We start from the raw sequence: 20344 nt of genomic DNA on the forward strand, positions 1-20344 counted from the left end.
CAAAGGTCTTCTTCCTCCTCCCACTTGTCCTCCTCTCCCAGTTGCCACCACAGTGGTGGCTGCCAGGTATGGTGTCCACGGGCTGGTTGGTTTGTCTCTCACCCTTTGTGTCTGTGCCATTGAATTGACCGCCCTGGCTGAGCTGGATCAAACCGCCCTGGCTGAGTTTGGTGACCTGCCTGCACCCCTGGCAGTCCCACACTGGGGAACGAAGCGGCCAGCGCCAATGAAGAAGATCTGGCCACAGCCTTCTTGGCACAGCAGAAGAGCGAAATTGCAGGCATCAAGAATGACAAGGCTGGGCCAGGCATGGTGGCTCACACCTGAAATTCCAGCACTTTGGGAGGCCGAGGCAGGTGGATCACCTGAGGCCAGGAGTTTGAGAATAGCCTGGCCAATATGGTGAAACCCCATCTCTACTAAAAGTACAAAAGAAAAATTAGTTGGGTGAGGTGGTGGGTGCCTATAATCCCTGCTACTCAGGAGGCTGACGCAGAAGAATTGCTTGAACCTGGGAGGTGGAGGCTGCCGTGAGCCAAGATCATGCAACGGCACTCCAGCCTGGGCAACAAGAGTAAAATTCTATCTCAGAAAAAGAAAAAGAAAGAGAATGACGAGGCCAGCCAGATACAGTGGCTCATGCCTGTAATCCCAGCACTTTGTGAGGCCAAGGTGGGCAGATCACCTGAGGTCAGGAGTTCAAGACTAGCCTGGCCAAAATGGTGAAACCCCATCTCTACTAAAAATACACACAAAAAAATTAGCTGGATGTAGTGGAGCACTCCTGTATTCCCAGCTACTTAGGAGGCTGAGAAAGGAGAATCACTTGAACACAAGTGGCAGAGATTGCAGTAAGCTGAGACCGTGCCATTGCACTCCAGCCTGGATAACAAAAGCAAAACTTTGTCTCAAAAAAAAAAAAAAAGAATGACGAGGACTTCACCATCCTGGACGGTGGTGCCCCCAGGCCCCAGCCACATGGCAAGCTGCCTGGGGGTCCGGATGCTCTTGATGGAGTAATGAATGGCAAATACTACCAGGAAAGTAATGATCCAACAGACAGTTGTGCAGTATTTCACAAGTGGATAGATTGCAGTCAGAGCCTGAAAGTATTCGTAAATGGAGAGAGAAAAGCAAACGGAACACTTGGAAGCCCTTGATGCCAATTCTCAGGAGCAAGAAGCAGAGTGGAAAGAAAAGGCAATAAAGGAGCTAGAGGTGTGATATGCAAGCTAGGAGGAGCAGCTACAGAAAACGAAAACAAACAGGGCAGCAGAAGAAGCCTTTGTAAATGACATTGACCAGGTGTTCCCAGGCACTGAGTAGGAATGTGTGGCCTGTCTGTGTAACTTTAACCCCAAGTCCAGAAAGCAGGCCAAAGACATCTCACACAGGCACTCAGTCCTCATCTCCCTCAAGCAGGCCCTGCTGGTGCACTGAGGAGCCACCCTGTGGATACACTACATCTGCAATATCTTAATCCAACTCAGCGAAGCTCTTCATAGTCATTGGATTAATTATGTTGAGTTCTTTTGGACGAAATATTTTTGTCTTTAGAGCTGATCATTGTTCGTGATTGCATGTTTTCTTCAACTGTGTTCTACCCGGCATTGAGAGAGTAGGGGGAGTAGGAAGAGGAAGGGAGGGAAGCATCCCAACAATAGCCTCAACCTGTGCTTTTGTGCATTATTCTGAGAATAAATTTCTGTTTCAAACTATTTTAAAAAAACAAAACAGACAAAGGATGTGACACTTCCCAAAGAAATCATACAAGTGGCCAACAAACCTATTAAAAATATTCAGCATCATTAATTTTCAGATAAATGCAAATCAAAACCACAATGAGATACTACCACATGAGTCAGAATGGTCATTATTAAAAGGTCAATAAGCAACAGATGCTGGTGGCATTGTGGAGAAAGGGAATGCTTATGCACTGCTGGTGGGAATGTAAATTCACCCACTCTGGAAAGCAGTCTGGAGATTTCTCAAAAAACTTAAAACAGAGCTACCATGTGACTCACCAATCCTGTTACTGTATATATACTCACACCATCCTGGCTAACACGGTGAAACCCCGTCTCCACTAAACATACAAAAAAATTAGCTGGGAATGGTGACGGGTGCCTGTAGTCCCAACTACGCAGGAGGCTGAGGCAGGAGAATGGCGTGAACCTGGGAGGCGGAGCTTGCAGTGAGCCGAGATTGCGCCACTGCACTCCAGCCTGGGCGACAGAGTGAGACTCCACCTCAAAGAAAAAAAAAAATATATATATATATATATATATATATATATAATTTTACCAAAAACACACATGCACTGGTATATTCATCCCTGTGCTATTCACAGTAGCAAAGACAAAGAATCAACTCAGGTGCTCATCAATGGTAGTCAACGACAGATTAAAGAAAGAAAGTGCGGTACATTGCTTTGCTGGCGCATGTGCTTGTGGGCAGAACTTGCCTCCACTTCCCTGTCAGTTCCTGTGTGTGGCATGCACCCTGACATGCCACAGCTGCTGGCATGAGTACACCGCACACCTTCAACACCCTGCTGTGCCGCTGTTACCATTGGAAAACAGCATTCGCAGGCACAGAAACCACCAGACTTGCACCCACCAGCACCATTCCCCCATGCCAACACTGCCACTGGCAGAAGACTACCAAGGGAGACCAGCAGACCTGTCCCCAACTCAGTGGCAGATGCCGCCCATGTTAATGTGCACACAGAGGATGTACACAAGCCCATGCCAACCGGTGCTCTGCCAACACCACTGCCAGTGCAAATGTGTGCATGGGCACCAGTGGGGTCCCCTACCCCCCGTGCCACACAGCCACCACCAAAGCTGCGACTGCCTGCACGGTGGCTGGCATATCTGCACCCACCAGCACCCCACTACAGCTGATAAGCATGCAGCCTACTGCACTGCTGCTGTTGCTGGCATATGCAAGTGAGGATGAATCCCACTGCTACCATGCTACAAAGTGCTGTAGCTGGTACCATCCCTCACAGTGTTGTGACCAGTGGTCCAGGAACAAATTGGCCCCTCCAGTATAGCAGGCTTCTAACATTCAGGAGCTACAAAACAAAGCAAGGGGTTGATACCAGCGGCTCAGAATTAGAGCACCACAGTTCAGTCCAGAAGTCCTGAGCTGAGCCTTGGACCCCTAAAATCTTCCAGAAACAAAGCCAGTTGCCTGAACCCACCTTATATCACAATCAAATCCCCAAGGACATAAAAAGAATAAAAGAAAAAAAAAAAAACCTACCCAAAAGTTAGCAACTTCAAAGTTTGAAGGTACATCAGGCAACAAAGATGAGAAAGAACCAGTGCAAGAACTATGGCAACTCAAGAAACCAGAGTGTCTTCTTACTTCCAAATGACCACACTAGTTTCACAGCAATGGTTCCTAACCAGACTAAGATGGCTGAAGTGACAGACATAGAATTCAAAATATGGATAAAAATGAAGATTATTAATATACATGAGAAAGTCAAAATCCAATCCAAGAAATCTAAGGATTACAGAGCAATATAGGAGAAAATAGATGAAATGGCCATTGAAAAAAAGAACTAAAATTATCTGAGCTGAAAAATACTCCACAAATATTTCATAATGTAATCACAAGTATCAACAGCAGAATTGACAAAGTTAAAAAAATAATTTCAGAGCTTGAAGACTGGCTCTCTGAAATAAGTCAGAGAAAAATAAAGAAAAACAATAAAGAAGAATGAACAAAACCTCTGAGAAATATAGGCTTATGTAAAGAGACCCAGTGTATGACTCATTGGTGTGCCTGAGAGACAGAAAGAGAAACTAAGCAACTTGAAAAACATATTTCAGGATATTGTCCATGAAAATTTTTGCCAACTCACTAGAAAGGCCAACATTCAAATTAAGGAAGTGCAGGGACAGGGAAGCCATGCAAAATACTACACAAGAAAACCATTCCCAAGACACACAGTCATCAGATTTTCCAAGGACAAAATGAAAGAAAAACGTTAAAGGCAGCTAGAGAGAAGGGACATTTCACCTACAAAGAGAACCCCATCAGGCAAACAGCAGACATTTCAACAGAAATCCTACAAGCTAGAAGAGATTAGAGCCTATATTCAGCATTTTTAAAGAAAAAAAATTTAACCAAGAATTTCATATTCAGCCAGTTTTACAAACAAAGGAGCAATAAGATCCCTTTCAGACAAGCAAATGCTAACAGAAACTGTTACCACCAGACCTGCCTTACAAGGATTTCCCAAGAAAGTGCTAAATATGGAAAGACTGTTACTAGCCAGTACCCCCCAAAACACTCCAAAATTTAAGCACATATACCAGTGACACTATAACGCAGGCACACAAACAAGCCTGCATCATTACCAGCTAACAACATGATGACAGGATCAAATCCACACATAGGAGGGCTAACCTTGAATGTAAACAGGCTAAATGCCCCAATTTAAAGGCACAGAGTGGCAAGTTAGATAAAGAGGCAAAACCCAATGGTATGCTCTCTTCAAGAGACCCATGTCACATGCAATGACACCTACAGGCCCAGAGTAAAGGGATAGAGAAAAATCGATCAAGCAAATGGAATATGGAAAATAGGAGTTGCTATTCTAATTTCACACAAAACAGACTTTAAATTAACAATGATCTGAAAAGACACAGAAGAGAATTAAATAATGGTAAAGGTCTTAATTCAACAAGAAGACCTATTAAATATATACACACCCAACACAGGAGCACCCAGATTAATAAAGCAAGTTCTTAGAGACCTATGAAAAGATTTAGATAACCACACAATGACAGTGGTAGAATGTAACACCCCACTAACAGTATTAGACAGATCATTGAGGCAGAAGACTAACAAAGACATTTTGAACCTTAACTCAACACTTGACAAAATGGCCCTGATAGACGTCTACAGAATTCCCCACTCAAAAACAACAGAATATGCATTCTTCTTGTCTGTGCATGTCACACATTCTAAAATTGACCACATAATTAGACACAAAACACCCTCAGCAAATACCAAAAAAAACTAAACTCATACCAACCACACTCTCAAACCACAGTGCAACAAAAATAGAATCAATGCTAACAAAATTACTCAAAACCATACAATTCAATGGAAATTAAACAACCAGCTCCAGAACAATTTCTGGGTAAACAATAAAATTAAGGCAAAAATCAAGAAATTCTTTTAAACTAATCAGAGGGCTGAGCGCAGTGGCTCATGCCTGTAATAATCCCAGCACTTTGGGAGGCAGAGGCGGGCAGATCATGAGGTCAAGAGATTGAGACCATCCTGGCCAACATGGTGAAACTCCATCTCTACTAAAAACACAAAAATTAACCAGGCGTGGTAGTGCACGCCTGTAGTTCCAGCTACTCAGGAAGCTGAGGCAGGAGAATTGCTTGAACCTGGGAGTCAGAGGTTGCAGTGAGCCGAGATTGAGCCACTGCACTCCAGCCTGGCAACAGAGTGAGACTCCGTTTCAAAAAAAAAAAAAAAAAAGGAAACTAATAAGAAAAAGATACAACATACAAGAATCTCTGGGACACAACCAAATCAGCGTTAAGAGGGAAGTTTGTATCACCAACCACCCACATCAAAAAGTTAGATCACAAGTCAACAACCTAACATCCCAACTAGAGGAACTAGAGAAACAAGAGCAAACTAACTTCAAAGTTAGCAGAAGGCAAGAAACAAACAAAATCAGAGCTAAATTAAAGGAGATTGAGATGTGAAAAACCATACAAAAGATCAATGAATCCAGGAGCTGGATCATTGAAAGAATCAGTAAGATAGACTGCTGGCCATACTAATAAGTAAAAATGAGAGAAGAGCCAAATAAACACAACCAGAAATGACAAATGGAATTATCACTGACCCCACAGAAATACAAAAATCCCTCAGTGACTATAACAAACATTCATATGCACACAAGCTAGAAAACCTAGAAAAAATGGATAACTTCCTGGAAACATACAACCTCCCAAGACTGAACCAGGAAGAGATTGAATCCTTGAACAGACCAATAATGAGTTCCAAAATTGAATCAGTAATAAAAAGCCTACCAACCAGAAAAAGCCCAGGACTATATGTATTCACAGCCAAATTCTGCCAGATATATAAGAAAGAGCTTGTGCCATTGCTTCAGAAAGTATTCCAAAAATTTGAGGAAAATTTTTTCTGAACTCATTCTATGAAGCCAGCATCATCCTAATACCAAAACCTGGCAGAGACACACACACAAAAAGAAAATTTCTGGCCAATATCCTTGATGAACATATAAGGTTGGTGCAAAGTAATTACAGTTTTTGCCATTGAAAATAAAGGCAAAGTGGCCAAGTGTGGTGACTCATGCCTGTAATCCCAGTACTTTGGGAGGCCAAGGCAGGCAGATCACTTGAGGCCAGGAGTTCGAGACCAGCCTGGCCAACATGGCAAAACCCCATCTCTACTAAAAACACAAAAATTAGCCAGGTGTAGTGGTGAATGCCTGTAGTTTCAGCTACTCAGGAGGCTGAGGCAGGAGAATAGCTTGAACCTAGGAGGTTGCAAGGAGCTGAAATGGTGCCACTGGACTCCAGCCTGGGTGACAGAGCGAGAATCCATATCAAAAGAGAAAGAAGGAAGGAAGGAAGGAAGAAGGGAGGGAGGGAAGGACGAAAAAGAAAAGCAAAGCCAAAACTGCAATTACTTGTACACCGCAATTACTTGTGCACCAACCTAATTGATGCAAAATACTTGACAAAATTAGCAAACCTAATCCAGCAACACATCAAAAAGTCAATCCACTATGAACAAGTACATTTTATCCCTGAAATGCAAGTTTGGTTCAACATGCATAAATCAATAAATGTGATTCATCACATAAACAGAACTAAAATCAAAAAAAACCACATGATCATCTCAATAGATGCAGAAAAGGTTTTTGATAAAATTCAACATGCTTTCATGTTAAAAAGTCTCACCAACCTAGTCACTGAAGGAACATACTTCAAAATAATAAGAGTCATCTATGAAAAAAACTCAGAGACAACATCATACTGAATGGGCAAAAGCTGGAAGCATTCCCCTTGAAAAGCAGTGCAAAGCTGTAGTATCTCTGATATTACAAGCTCTGAAGGCAAGTGAGCATGGCAATTCTGGCCATGGTCTACAATGGTATAATAGAGATCATTTGGCTCAAAATTTAAATTTAGCTCCTATACTGTAATCATCCTGAGAGCAAAAATCCCTCTCTGTCCATCAATACTTATTACTCAAGGCCTTGTATGGCATCTAACAGACCAATTGCTTTAGTATAATGTGACCATGACTGCAGAAGGCTTACTGAACCTCCTTTCATGGGTAACAGGTGTCCCATTTAATAGAATTATTCAAAACTTTGATAGGCATACTTCAAACTGAAATTCCATGAACTCTGGTGGCTATGTGAAAAAAATTTTAAATGAGGTGGAAAGAAGATGCGCTGTTACTTCTCAAGTCATGCCATGCCTAACAGCTCACTTACTTCCCATGAGCCCCAGATTCCACTGTCAGTTGGCCTGTAAAGCCATTTATTTCCTGAAAACAGTTTTCTTTTCTGAGAAGATACATTAGCTTCAATGCAATTTGTTATGGAATTGTACCAAAAACAGGATAGATTCTGATTCCAAATTGTTGTTAATGAATTAAAAAGCTAAGGATTGACTTTTCTTTGGTTATTAACCTTGATTAGTTATGCTTCTCTGGCTTTTGCTCAGTTGTGGGAATCATATAAGGGTTGCAATTTAGGTCTTCATAGCTTTTGTATTCATAACTTCAGTAATATTGATGACCTATGTTTTTTAGAGTCAAAGAAGGATTTTAATAATTGATAATTTATTAATTTTGATAATATAATAATATCCACCTACTATATTAGTTAGCAGCTAAATATCTTAACCAATTGGCTTTAATCTACTTTTCCCTCCCTGGAGAAAAAAAGGCAGGAGAAAAAAAGGCAGGAGAAGTGCCCCCTACCACTCCAGAACTGAAGCTGCTCCTTCAACTTTGCAAATTCAGTGTGAAATTTCACCTCAGGACTTGGTGAAAAGAGGGTTTAAACTCTGTCTTCAGATTTACAGACTAATGCTCACTCAGCCATTTTTACTTTGCTTCTCCCTATGTTCGTTAATTGTTGATTATTCTCAACAAACCACAAAAACATTGACACATTATAATTTGGTGCCTAAGCCAGCATAGTGGGGACTGCCATCCATCTTCTTTCTTTGTTTTTTTGTTTTTGTAGCTTGTGGGCTTTTTAAAATTTTTATTGTTATTTGAAGTTCTAGGGTACATGTGCAGGACGTGTCCCTACTGAATTGGGTCAACCAGGAGCTATGTGTTAGGAGATGATCAAATCTGTCATGTTACCATTGCTGCCTATACATTTGCAATAATTTTTTTGGTTTTACCTATTATAATCAATGGTTTCAGTAATTTATTAATTCCATTAATAATTGGGGACCCAGATAAAGTATTCCCAGGAATACATAATAGGTTTCTGATTTCTGCCCCTATCATTCCTCCTCCTGCAATAGTCTAAGCTGCTGGTAAGCAGGGTGACCAGTCTACCCACCTGTCTGGGGCTTTGCCACAGTCTGAGCTGTCAAAGTGTCTCTCAAAATCTTAGGTTTATATGTATTTTGGAGTCTAGTAGTTAAGGTCAATTACTCACATATGTGGTCTGATGAGGTGTGACATAACACTCCTGCAGGGAGGGGAAATTACAACACATTTTATCATATCAAAATATACTCCATATATTCCATAGTCACTCACATAGCAAACTATGGAAGTGAAATCATTTTAAAGCTTTAAAACAGCACTTTTAGTTGGAAATTTAGCCTAGGCAGGAGCCTCTATAGATCAAACCATTTTCTCATTACATTTAGCAAGTATTTCATCAACATTAGATGCTACTAATGTTATTATAACAATTATTAATATTCAACCACAAACTATATCCAACATCAAAAATTGATATTTATTTGATCTGTATTAATTATAGCTGTGCTCTTACTACTTTCTCTTCTAGTTTTAGCCCTGGTATTACTATACCTGTGCTATTCACAAACATAACCTTAATACTACTATGTTTGATCCCACAAAAAGAGGAGACTCAATTTTATATCAAAGTTTTTTCTGATTTTTTCTCTTACAGAAGTCTATATTCTTATTTTACTCAGATTTAGAAGAGTTTCACGTGTTGTAACATATTCAGGAAAAAAGAATTATTCAGTTACACAGGAATAGTCTAAAACACAGTATCTATTGGTTCCCTAAGATTCACTGTATAAGCCTGATATGGCTTATACAAGATTGAAAAGTCAAGCCATAGGCTGGGAGAAAATAATTGCACATCATATGTTTAATAATAAGTTTGTATCTAGAATACATAAAGAACTCTCATAACTCAATTTTAAAGAGTAAACAATAGGCAGAAAGGTTTGAACAGACACTTCCCCAGGGAAGATATTCAGATGGAAAATAAGCACCTGAAATTAACACCATTAGTCATTAGAGAAATGCAAGTTAAAACCACAACCAAATACCAATACACAAAGATTAGAATAGCTAAAATAAAAAGACTTTACAATACCACACATTGGCAAGAAGGAGTAGTAACTAAAATTTCTTATTGTTTAAATGCAAAATGGTACCAACATTTGGAAAACAATTTGGTGGTTTCTTATAAAGTTAAACATAAATGTACCACATAACTTAGAGACCTCACTCCTACATATTACCAAAATGAAAAGTTTACACAAAAACCTGTACATGATTGCTTATAGTGACCTTATATGTAACTACCCAAACCAGAAGAACCCAAATGTCTCTCAACTAGTTAATGGATTAACAAGTTGCAGAACATCCAAACAATGAAACACTGTTCAGCAATAAAAGGGAAGAACTACCTATACATGCTACAACAGGGATGAATCGCAAATGCATTGTGCTAAGTGAATGAAGCAAGACACAAAAGTTTCCATATTGCATGAATTCACTGAATGACATTCTGGAAAAGACAAAACTATAGGAATAGAAAGCATAGGGTTTGGCAAAGGAGAAGTTAATCACAAAAGGACAGAGGGAAATTTTTTGTTGTAATTTAACTTTTCTGTATATTAATTATGGCGGTGATTACATGACTATATCCCTTTGTCAACATTTGCAGAACTAATACACTAAAAGGGTATATTTTACTGTAGTATACTTTAATATAAAGTACATAAAGAGATAAAGCAATAAACTTTTCAGAAGAAAACATAGAACATCTTCATGACATTGGAGTAAGTAGTTTTCTTAAATAGTATACACATACCACTGGAAATAAACACAAGTTCCAACAATATTAACATTAAGAATTTCTTTTACTCATTTATTTATTTATTTTGAGATGGAGTCCAGGCTGGAGTGCAAAGGCACAATCTTGGCTCACTGCAACCTCCGCTCCCTCCCCCAGGGTTCAAGTGATTCTCCTGCCTCAGCCTCCCGAGTAGCTGGGATTACAGGTGTCTGCCCCCACGTCTAGCTAATTTTAGTATTTTTAGTAGAGACAGGGTTTCACCACGTTGGCAAGGCTGGTTTTAAACTCCTGACCTCAGGTGATCCACCCACCTTGGCCTCCCAAAAGTGCTGGAATTACAGGAATGAGCCACCGTGCCCAGTCTACATTAAGAATTTCTGTTCATTAAAAAGCACTACTAAAAAAAGCTTTAAAGGTATCTCTCGTAAAGGGAGAAGTTTTGCAGTTCAGATGTCTATGAAGGGCTTATATCCAGAATATATAAATGATTCCTACAGGTAATAAAAAAAGATAAAACAACTTAGAAAGAAATGAGCAAGATACTTGAACAGATGCGTCACAAAAAGTGATTTTCCAATAACCAAAGAGCATTTGAAAATTGCTCAATTTAATTAATCACCAAAGAAAACTCAAATGTGATACAACTACATCCCACCATAATGGCTAAAATGAAAAATACCTGAAAATTCCAAGTGTTGGTAAGGATGTGGAGCAAATAGATCTCTCAGGCTTGAGGGAGTATAACTAATACTGAGAGGTGAAGCCAGCTGGACATCCTGGGTGGAGTAGGGACTTGGAGAACTTTTCTGTCTTACAAGATGATTGTAAAATGCACCAATCAGCACTCCGTAGCTAGGATTGTAAAATGTGCCAATCAGCACTCTGTAGCGAGCTAGCAGTTTGTAAAATGGACCAATCAGCAGGACATGAGTGGGGACAAATAAAGGAATAAAAGCTGGCCACCCCAGCCAGCAGTGGCAACCCGCTCAGGTCCCCTTCCACGCTGTGGAAACTTTGTTCTTTCGCTCTTCACAATAAATCTTGCTGCTGCTCACTCTTTGGGTCCATGCCACCTTTAAGAGCTGTAACACTCACCATGAAGGTCGGAGGCTTCATTCTTGAAGTCAGCGAGACCACGAACTCACCAGAAGGAACCAGTTCCAGACACAATACATCAAAAGACCTGTACAAAATAACCACAACAGCTTTATTCATAATAGCGCCAAACTAGAAAACACCAGCAGTAAGGTGAATACATAAATTATAGTCTATTCACACAATGGAGTGCTATACAGTAACAAGAATGAAAAAACCACAACCATAGCCAATGATATTGTACATGGATCTCACGAACAATATATAAAATAAAAAATCAACAGAGGATTATACCCTTTATGATTCTATTTATATGGAGTTCCAAAGGACACTGGAAACTATATTGTTAAATGTTTACCTATTGGTTATGTGATGGAGGATGGTAACTGAAAGAATGTACAAATGGGATTGGGGGTGTCAGTAATGTTTTTTTCTTCACCTGGATGACAATTACATGAGTGTGTTCAATCTATGAAAGGTGTGGAAGAAAACAATATAATTGTATGGTTTTTTATATGCATTCAAACTTCAAAAATAACTTTAAAGAGTACTAAAAATTCTACTGAAGAAACCAGAAAAATAGTTTTAAGTAACCTAGAATGTGAGAAATGTTTTAGTATCTGAATGGATCCTACCCCCCCCCCCCCACCCCTTCAATTTTACTTTCAAAGCATTTCCCTTTCAGAAGTTGAGCAGCAGCTAAAATCCTTACATGGCCTTGGTAGAAAATGTAAGGCTTCAGGCTCTGTGGAATCCTCACAGAGATAGTTGATGCAAGATTGTCATTTCTCTGTGTTAATGAGAGTTTATTTTCAGAGGCTCTGGGGCACGGATGAAGCTTAGTGAATTGTAAAGTAACTGTGACCCCAGGGCTAGAGGGAGAACTCTGCTCCCTGGGAGCATGGCTTGTTCCTTGGGCTTCAACCCATCTGAAGAGGAGTGTTGTAGATTGGATTTTTCAGAAGCAGATGCTAAAACAAAGTGGCGGTGGCAAAACATTTATTAGGAATTAATAACTTTGAAAGGAAGCAGAGCTGGGGCATGATGAGAGAACAAAACGTGATACAAGAAGAATTTGAACTGTGATCCAGGCACAACAGAGACCAAGCTGAGTACCTGGACCAAACTGAGGGTCGGGCTGCTATTTGTCATGGCCCAGTAACAAGATGCCGACTTCCTGGGGAGGAAGAGAGTTTTTATCTCTGTAACCGGTTACAGGGAAAAGGCCCGGAAATTATCACCAGACCAACTCAAAATTACAAAGTTTTCCAGAGCTCATATACCTTCTAAGCTGTATGTCTATGTGTAAGTGTGCATTCATCTAAAGACATAAGTGATTCACTTCTTTTAATCTGTAACTAAGGTCTGAGTCCTGACCTTCCTCTGGAGCCTTAGTAAACTTGCTTAATCGAAATGAGTCTAGGTGCTGGGGTACTTACCCTTATCTTGTCTCCTGCTAAATCACAGAGGTTTGGGGAGTTCCTTCAGACTTCCAATAAACGTGTTTAATCATGCTTTAAAGTTCAGGAAAGGCCTAGGCAAAACTCTTGCTGGGCTTTTGTTACATTCCAACCTTTGTATAAGAGCACTGGCTGTTAATCATTAACCACTGTGAAACAGTTGTTATGGAGGCCTGCATTAGTGAGACCTGGCCTGCCACAAAGCCATCTTGGTAGGGAGGGCTGGAGGTGCTGACTCAGTATTTCAATAATAAATTGTTCTTTTTTTTTTTCTTTTGAGATGGAGTTTCACTCTTGTCATCCAGGCCGGAGTGCAATGGCGTGATCTCGGCTCACTGCAACCGCCGCCTCCCAGGTTCAAGCAATTCTCCTCCCTCAGCCTCCTGAGTGGCTGGGAGTACAGGCGCACACCACCAGACCTGGCTAATCTTTTTGTATTTTTAGTAGAGACAGGGTTTTGCCATGTTGGCCAGGCTGGTGTCGAACTCCTGACCTCAGGTGATCCATCCACCTCAGCCTCCCAGAGTGCTGGGATTACAGGCGTGCCCAGCCATAGATTGTTCTGATCATGTATTTCTGGTTCATAGAAAGGAAAAAAAATCACAGGAACCACAGAGGTCACAAGTATGACGGGGGAAAAAAGCTACTCTTCACACCATCAGAAGTATAATTCAAGGCAATAACTCTTTCCTTTTCTGCACTCAGAGCTGTGTTTGCTACTTAAAATATCTGTGAACCAAGGAAAATTTCAAATGAGCAGCAGGGTATAAAGCAAATGAGAAATTTAAGCTGTTCTCCCAGTAGAAGGCAGTTATTACTAAATATATGTACCACAGCATTATCATCATCACACACATGAAACAAATTATCACTGTAAGCAACCACAATTTCAGTTATCTTATTTTCCTTAGGAAGTCTACCATCACTCACCGGATTTTTACCTAAATGAATTATTATTCATGTCAAAGAACAATAGTTTATTACACCAACATTTGTAGCTATCATAGCATTACTTAGTTTATATTTTTATGTATGACTGATTTACTCCACATCACTTAAAATATTGCCAACCACCAACAACATAAAAACAAAATGCCAGGTCAAGAATACAAATAAAATAGCCTTTCTATCTCCACTTAGGATATTATCAACCTTTCCTTTCCCCCTTGCACGAATATTTGTAGCATTGGATTAGGAATTTAGGTTAGCCAGAACGAGAACCCTCGAAGTCTTAAGCAAGTATATCATACTTAATTCCTGAAAAATAAGGATTGTAAAACTTTATCTCACATTAAATAAATGAAAATTAAACACTTTTATTAAAGTAAAACCTCATTAGACTCGTAGGCTCTAACCCCCATGGTACCATTTTGCATTTAAACAATAAGAAATTTTTAGTTACTCCTCCTCCTTGCCAGTATGTGGTATTGTAAAGTCTTTTTATTTTAGCTATTCTAATCATTGGGTATTGGTATTTGGTTGTGGTTTTAATTTGCATTTCTCTAATGACTAGTGATGTTAATTTCAGGTGTTTCTTTTCTTTTTTTTTTTTTTTTTTAAGTTTTTAAACAGGTGCTTATTTTCTGAGTATCTTCCTTGGGGAAGTGTCTCTTAAAATCTTTTTGCCTATTATTTACTCTTTAAAATTGAGTTATGAGAGTTCTTTATGTATTCTAGATACAAACATTATCAAATATATGATGTGCAATTATTTTCTTCCAGACTATGGCTTGCCTTTCTATCTTTTAAGGGTCTTCTGAAGAAGTAAAGTTTTTAATTTTCATAGTATCTACCTTATCAGTTTATCCTTTGGTGTTGGTCTTATGTCCAAGAACTCCCTGCTTACCCAAAGTGACAAAGATTTTTCTTTTAAATTTTCTTCTTCCTAGTGTTGGTGATGAGAAATTGGAAGTCAGTATAATTGTATTTCCTTTGAGAATTATGTGTTTTTCCACTCTGAAGTTTAGATGAGGATTTATGTTTTAGCTAAATCCTGAAAATGTCTCATCTGTTGTAGTTATAATTTTTATTGATTGTCCTCTACTCCATTTAATATTTCTATAACTTGGATGCATATTGAAATTTCTGTATGTGTATCCTCCATTTCTGTTTTATACTCTTTGTCATTATTCCCATTTTACTGTATTTTGGGAGAATTACTTATTTAGGTCTCTCAGGTCAACAATTTTTCTGGTGTTATCCATTCTGTTCTTCACTTATTATCTTAAAGGTTTTCTTTCTATTTTCATAGGGCAAATTTTTATTTTTATAATCTATGGCTTTTAAAATTAATAAAATATCGTTTAATGTCTCTTTGAATATGTTACTTATAGTTTTCTATATCTTCTCTGTTTTATAAAACATGTTTCCTTGAGTGTAAAGTATTTCATTTGTTGTACTTACTGTCTTGTTTTCATGGTCTTGCAAACCAAAAATGAAGATTTCTTCCTTCCCAGGGTAATCAAGGAAGAAGCCTCTCAGTCGTGAGCCCCCAAAGCTGAAATTCTATTTAAGCCATTCACTGCGTTTTCTACATGAGAAAACAAATTATTTTCATGTGCCATATCACTACCAAAAATAAATATTAAATACAGTTCTATTATGTACGTGGTGTGTTAGTGCTCTTCAACATGTAATAATCTACTACTACTGTACATAATCATATGAATGCATATATGTAATTGTACGTGGAAGAATATACTCCCTGCATGTCAAGTGCCAGTGCCTGGGCGGGCAATTTGCAAAGCACCTCTTCAGGTAGTCTGTTTCCATCCTGGGGACCAAGTTCAACTTTCAGGGTTTTTTTATTTGGTTTGGTTTTTGGGTTTGTTTTGTTGCTGCTGTTTGTTTTGAGACAAGGTCTCACCATCCTGGCTGGAGTGCAGTGGCGCGATTTTGTGTTGTTGCTGTTGTTGTTTTGTTATTGTTTTTAGATGGAGTCTCGCTCTGTCGCCCGGGCTGGAGTGCAGTGGCGCGATCTCTGCTCACTGCAACCTCCGCCTCCCAGGTTCAGGCCATTCTCCTGCCTCAGCCTCTCGAGTAGCTAGGACTACAGGCATGAGCCACCGCGCCCGGCCCCCCAAGTTCCAGTCTTGATTCTACCTCTTGTTAGCTGTGAGATCTTCAGCATGTCACTCCGTCTGTCCGAACCTGGATTTCCTCATCCATCAGTCCCGCCTCCTCTTTGCTGCGCGCGCTCTCGTTGCCTGGCAACGGGAGACGACGCCCGGATTGAGACAGAGAGTAGGTGGGTGCATTGGGTGAGCGCGCAGGACAGAGGCGGTTTTGACCGTTGGGCCTTGTCAGTTGCTTAGGACTCGCCCAAGTCTCCAGTCAGTGGCCTGAGGCGACTCCCGGATTGAGCGCACGCGCGTGCGTAGGGTGCGCGCCCACCACAGAGGCGGTTCTGACCGTTGGGCCCTGTGAGTTGATTGGGACGCACCAGGGTCTCCAATCAGTGCCGAGTTCCTCCTCCCCCTCCCCCTCCTCCTCCTGGGTGGAGAGCGCCGCCGCACCTGCGGAACAGGGGGCGCCCCTTCCACAAACCTGAGGGCTCCGGGTGGAGCGTTGTCAGATGCAATACAGTACCGCATGCACAGTCAACTTTGAGTTTCAGATAAACGAGTTACTTTTGAGTGAAAATATAGTACCATGCAAAGATATTCGTTGGTTATCTGAAATTCAGAGTTACCTGGGAGTGCTGGGTTTATTTGCTGAGTCTGGCACCGTGGCCCGGGCCGCTTCCCTCTCCACTCTGGTTGGGTCTCCCAGGCTTGGGCAAGGAGCCTCCTTCTATCTCCTGTGGCAACTTCTTCAGGCTGGAGGCAGCTGTTTCTGTGGAAAGGGGCTTTCGTATGTTGAGCGAAGATGCCTATTGGTGTATATGAAAAATAACACTACTAAGCCAGGCGCGGTGGCTCACGCCTGTAATCCCAGAACTTTGGGAGGCTGAAGCGGGCAGATCACGAGGTCAAGAGATCAAGACCATCTTGGCCAACATGGTGAAACTCTGTCTCTACCAAAAATACAAAAATTAGCTGGGCGTAGTGGCGCGCACCTGTAGTCCCAGCTACTTGGGAGACTGAGGCAGAAGAATCGCTTGAATCTGGGGGGCGGAGGTGGCAGTGAACCGAGATCGCGCCACTGTCCTCCAGCCTGGTGACAGAGCGAGACTCCGTCTCAAAAAGAGAGAGAGAGAGAGAAAGAGAGAGAGAGAGAAAGGAAAGAAAGAGAAAGAAAAAGGAAGGAAGGAAGGAAGGAAGGAAGGAAGGAAGGAAGGAAGGAAGGAAGGAAGGAAGGAAGGAAAGAGAGAGAGAGAGAGAGAGAGAGAGAGAGAGAGAGAGAGAGAAAGAAAGAAAGAAAGAAAGAAAAGAAAGACTACTTAAAACAGGAAAGATAGGTAATTTTCGTCGTTCATTGACAGGAAACAAGTCCTCAGTGAGATGACAAGCCTTGCCCACTTCCCACTGATATGCCCAGAATTCCCACACAGAACCTCCGCTTGGCCCAACCCTTAGGCCGGAAGTTTTCCCGTTAGAGATGATGGTCCCCTTCTCATGTTCATCTTTCTGGCGCAGCAGCAGGAGTCTGTTCCCATTTTTATGTTATTTCACTTCAAGTGACATTGAGATGTCTATGCAGTACTTTTGTCTTTGGAGTATATCGTACTGAAGAAATACAGTGAAGATACTGTGTTCCAAAGTCAGTTGTAATAATGCTTTCCTCTGTGTGGTTAAGACAGCAATGCCAACTCGCTAGGGAATTAGGCTTTTTTGTTTTCAGTTTTAATGACTGTATTTACATATACGTGCATGTATATGTTTTAATGACTGTATTTACATATACATGCATTTACATTCCCTTCTCCGCTGCTTTGAATTCGTTTCCCCAGTACAAAAGATGGCATACTGTGTGCAATTTCTGCACCTTGCTTTCTTCACTTCGCCCTGTGTCCTAGAGTTCACTCTCTACTTTAGAACTTCTGCATTCTCTAGTATATCTGCATAATAATCCATTGCGTTGCTCTGCCTCATCAGTCCTGAAATTGATGAATATTCAGATGGCGCTCCAGTTTTACTATTGTAAATAATGGTGAAAATAACCATGTGCATATGCCATTTCGTATTTTTGCAAGCATATCTTTGAGATAGGATCCAAGAAGTGAGATTGGTGGGTCAAAGGATAAACACGTGATTTTATAGATTTTGCCAAATTCCCCTCCATAGGGGTTTTATCATTGTGTTCTTTCACGGCCATCATGTGACAGAAGAGCAGTACTGAAGCTTATGAACCTCGGGATGTCAATGTTTCTGAAATTGTATGCAAAGATTAAGTACATTTGTCCAGGGATAGGTTTAGATGCATTGGCATTCTGTCCTCTGTAATTGCCATGCTCATTCCTATATCAGGGCCCTTCCTCATATCTAGAAGGTTCTTCTTTTCTTTGCTTTGTTTTCTATTCTTTCAGTAAATTCAAACTGAGCTCAAATGTCACCCCTCAGAAAAGCTTTAATTCACTTCCCTGACTTGTTCAGATCTCCTTTTTGGGGTTAATTTTTGACTCAGGGGTACACGTGCATGTTTGTTACATGGATATACAGCTAATGAGGGGATTGGGCTTCTAGTGTACTCATCACCCAAATATTGAACGTTAGCCAGGGATGGTGACACATACCTGTAATCTCAGATACTTGGGAAGCTGAGGCAGAATTGCTTGAACCTGGGAGGCGGAGGTTGTGGTGAGCCGAGATTGCACCACTGCACTCCAGCCTGGTAACAGAACGAGACTCTGTCTCAAAAAAAAAACAAAGAAAAGAAAAAAAAAAGAAAATTGCTCAATTTTGTTAATAATCAAATGCAAATTAAACCCATAATATGATACAACTACATCCCCACTATATGGCTAAAATTAAAAATACCTGAAAATTCCAAGTGTTGATGAGGATATGGAGCAAATAGATCACTCAGGCTTATGGGAGTAGATTACTAATACATCAAAAGACATTTACAGGCTGGGTGTGCTGGCTCATGCCTGTAATCCCAGCACTTTGGAAAGTCAAGGTCGGAGAATCAAGGCCTTGATCACAAGGTCAAGAGATCGAGACCATCCTGGACAACATGGTGAAACCTCATCTCTACTACAAATACAAAAAATTAGCTGGGCTTGGTGGTGTGCACCTGTAGTCCCAGCTACTCAGGAGGCTGAGACAGAATTGTTTGAATCCAGGAGGCAGAGGTTGCAGTGAGCTGAGATCACACCACTACACTCCAGCCTGGCAACAGAGCAAGACTCCGTCTCAAAAAAAAAGACACGTACAAAATAGTCATAACAGCTCTATTCATAATAGCTCCAAACTGGAAAACACCAGCAGTAAAGTGAATAAGTAAAATGTGGTCTATTCACACACTGGAGTGCTATGCAGTAACAAGAATGAAAAAACTACAACCACAGCCAAAGAGATTATACATGCATCTCACAAACAATACACAAAACAAAAAATCCAACAGAGGAGATTCTATTCTTTATAATTCTATTTATGTGCATTTCCAAAGCATATTGGAAACTACATTGTGAGATGTTTACCTATTGGTTATGTGATGGAGGATGGTAACTGAAGGAATGTACAAATGGGATGGGGGTGTCAGTAACGTTTTTTTCTTCACCTGGATGACAATTACATGAGTGAGCTCAATCTATGAAAGGTATAGGTCAGAACAATATGACTTGGGTATTTTTTTTTTTTTTTTTTTTTGTGAGACAGAGATTTACTCTGTCGCCCAGGCTGGAGTGCAGTGGCGAGATCTTGGCTCACTGCAAGCTCCACCTCCCGGGTTCACACCATTCTCCTGCCTCAGCCTCCCAAGTGGCTGGTATTACAGACACCCGCCACCACGCCCAGCTAATTTTTTTGTATTTTTATTAGAAACGGGGTTTCACCATGTTAGCCAGGATGGTCTCGATCTCCTGACCTCATGATCTGCCCACCTTGGCCTCCCAAAGTCCTGGGATTACAGGTGTGAGCCACCATGCCCACCAACTTGGGTACTTTTTTCTAAGCATTTAGACTTCAAAGACAAGTTCAGAGTGTACTAAAAATTCTACTGAAGAAACTAGAAAAACATCTTTAAAGAACCTAAAAAGTTAGGTGGATATGTCAGAAATATTTCAGTATCTGAAGGAAACCTTCCTCCCCTCCAATTTTAATGGCAATGCATTTTCCTCTGTGAAGTTGAGCAGCAGCTAAAATCACCAGTCCAGCAGGTCCTTGGTGGAACATGTAAGACTTCAGGCTCTGTGGAAATCCTCACAGAGATAGTTGATGCAAGCCTGTCAATTCTCTGTGCTCAGTGAGTTATTTTCAGAGCGCTCTGAGGCAAGGATGAAGCTTAGTGAATTGTAGAGTAACTGTGACTCGAGGCTGGAGAGAGAACCCTTCTCTCTGTGGGT

The 20344-nt window shown here is 40.7% G+C and overlaps 1 pseudogene; it reads left to right on the top strand.

The window, feature by feature from the left end:
- Positions 1-1019: 1019 nt before the first annotated feature.
- On the top strand, positions 1020-2147 carry LOC140712832 (clathrin light chain A pseudogene; annotated as a pseudogene).
- Positions 2148-20344: the final 18197 nt, after the last annotated feature.

The sequence above is a fragment of the Chlorocebus sabaeus genome, chromosome 11 (genome assembly GCF_047675955.1).
Source record: "Chlorocebus sabaeus isolate Y175 chromosome 11, mChlSab1.0.hap1, whole genome shotgun sequence".
Lineage (NCBI taxonomy): Eukaryota > Metazoa > Chordata > Mammalia > Primates > Cercopithecidae > Chlorocebus > Chlorocebus sabaeus.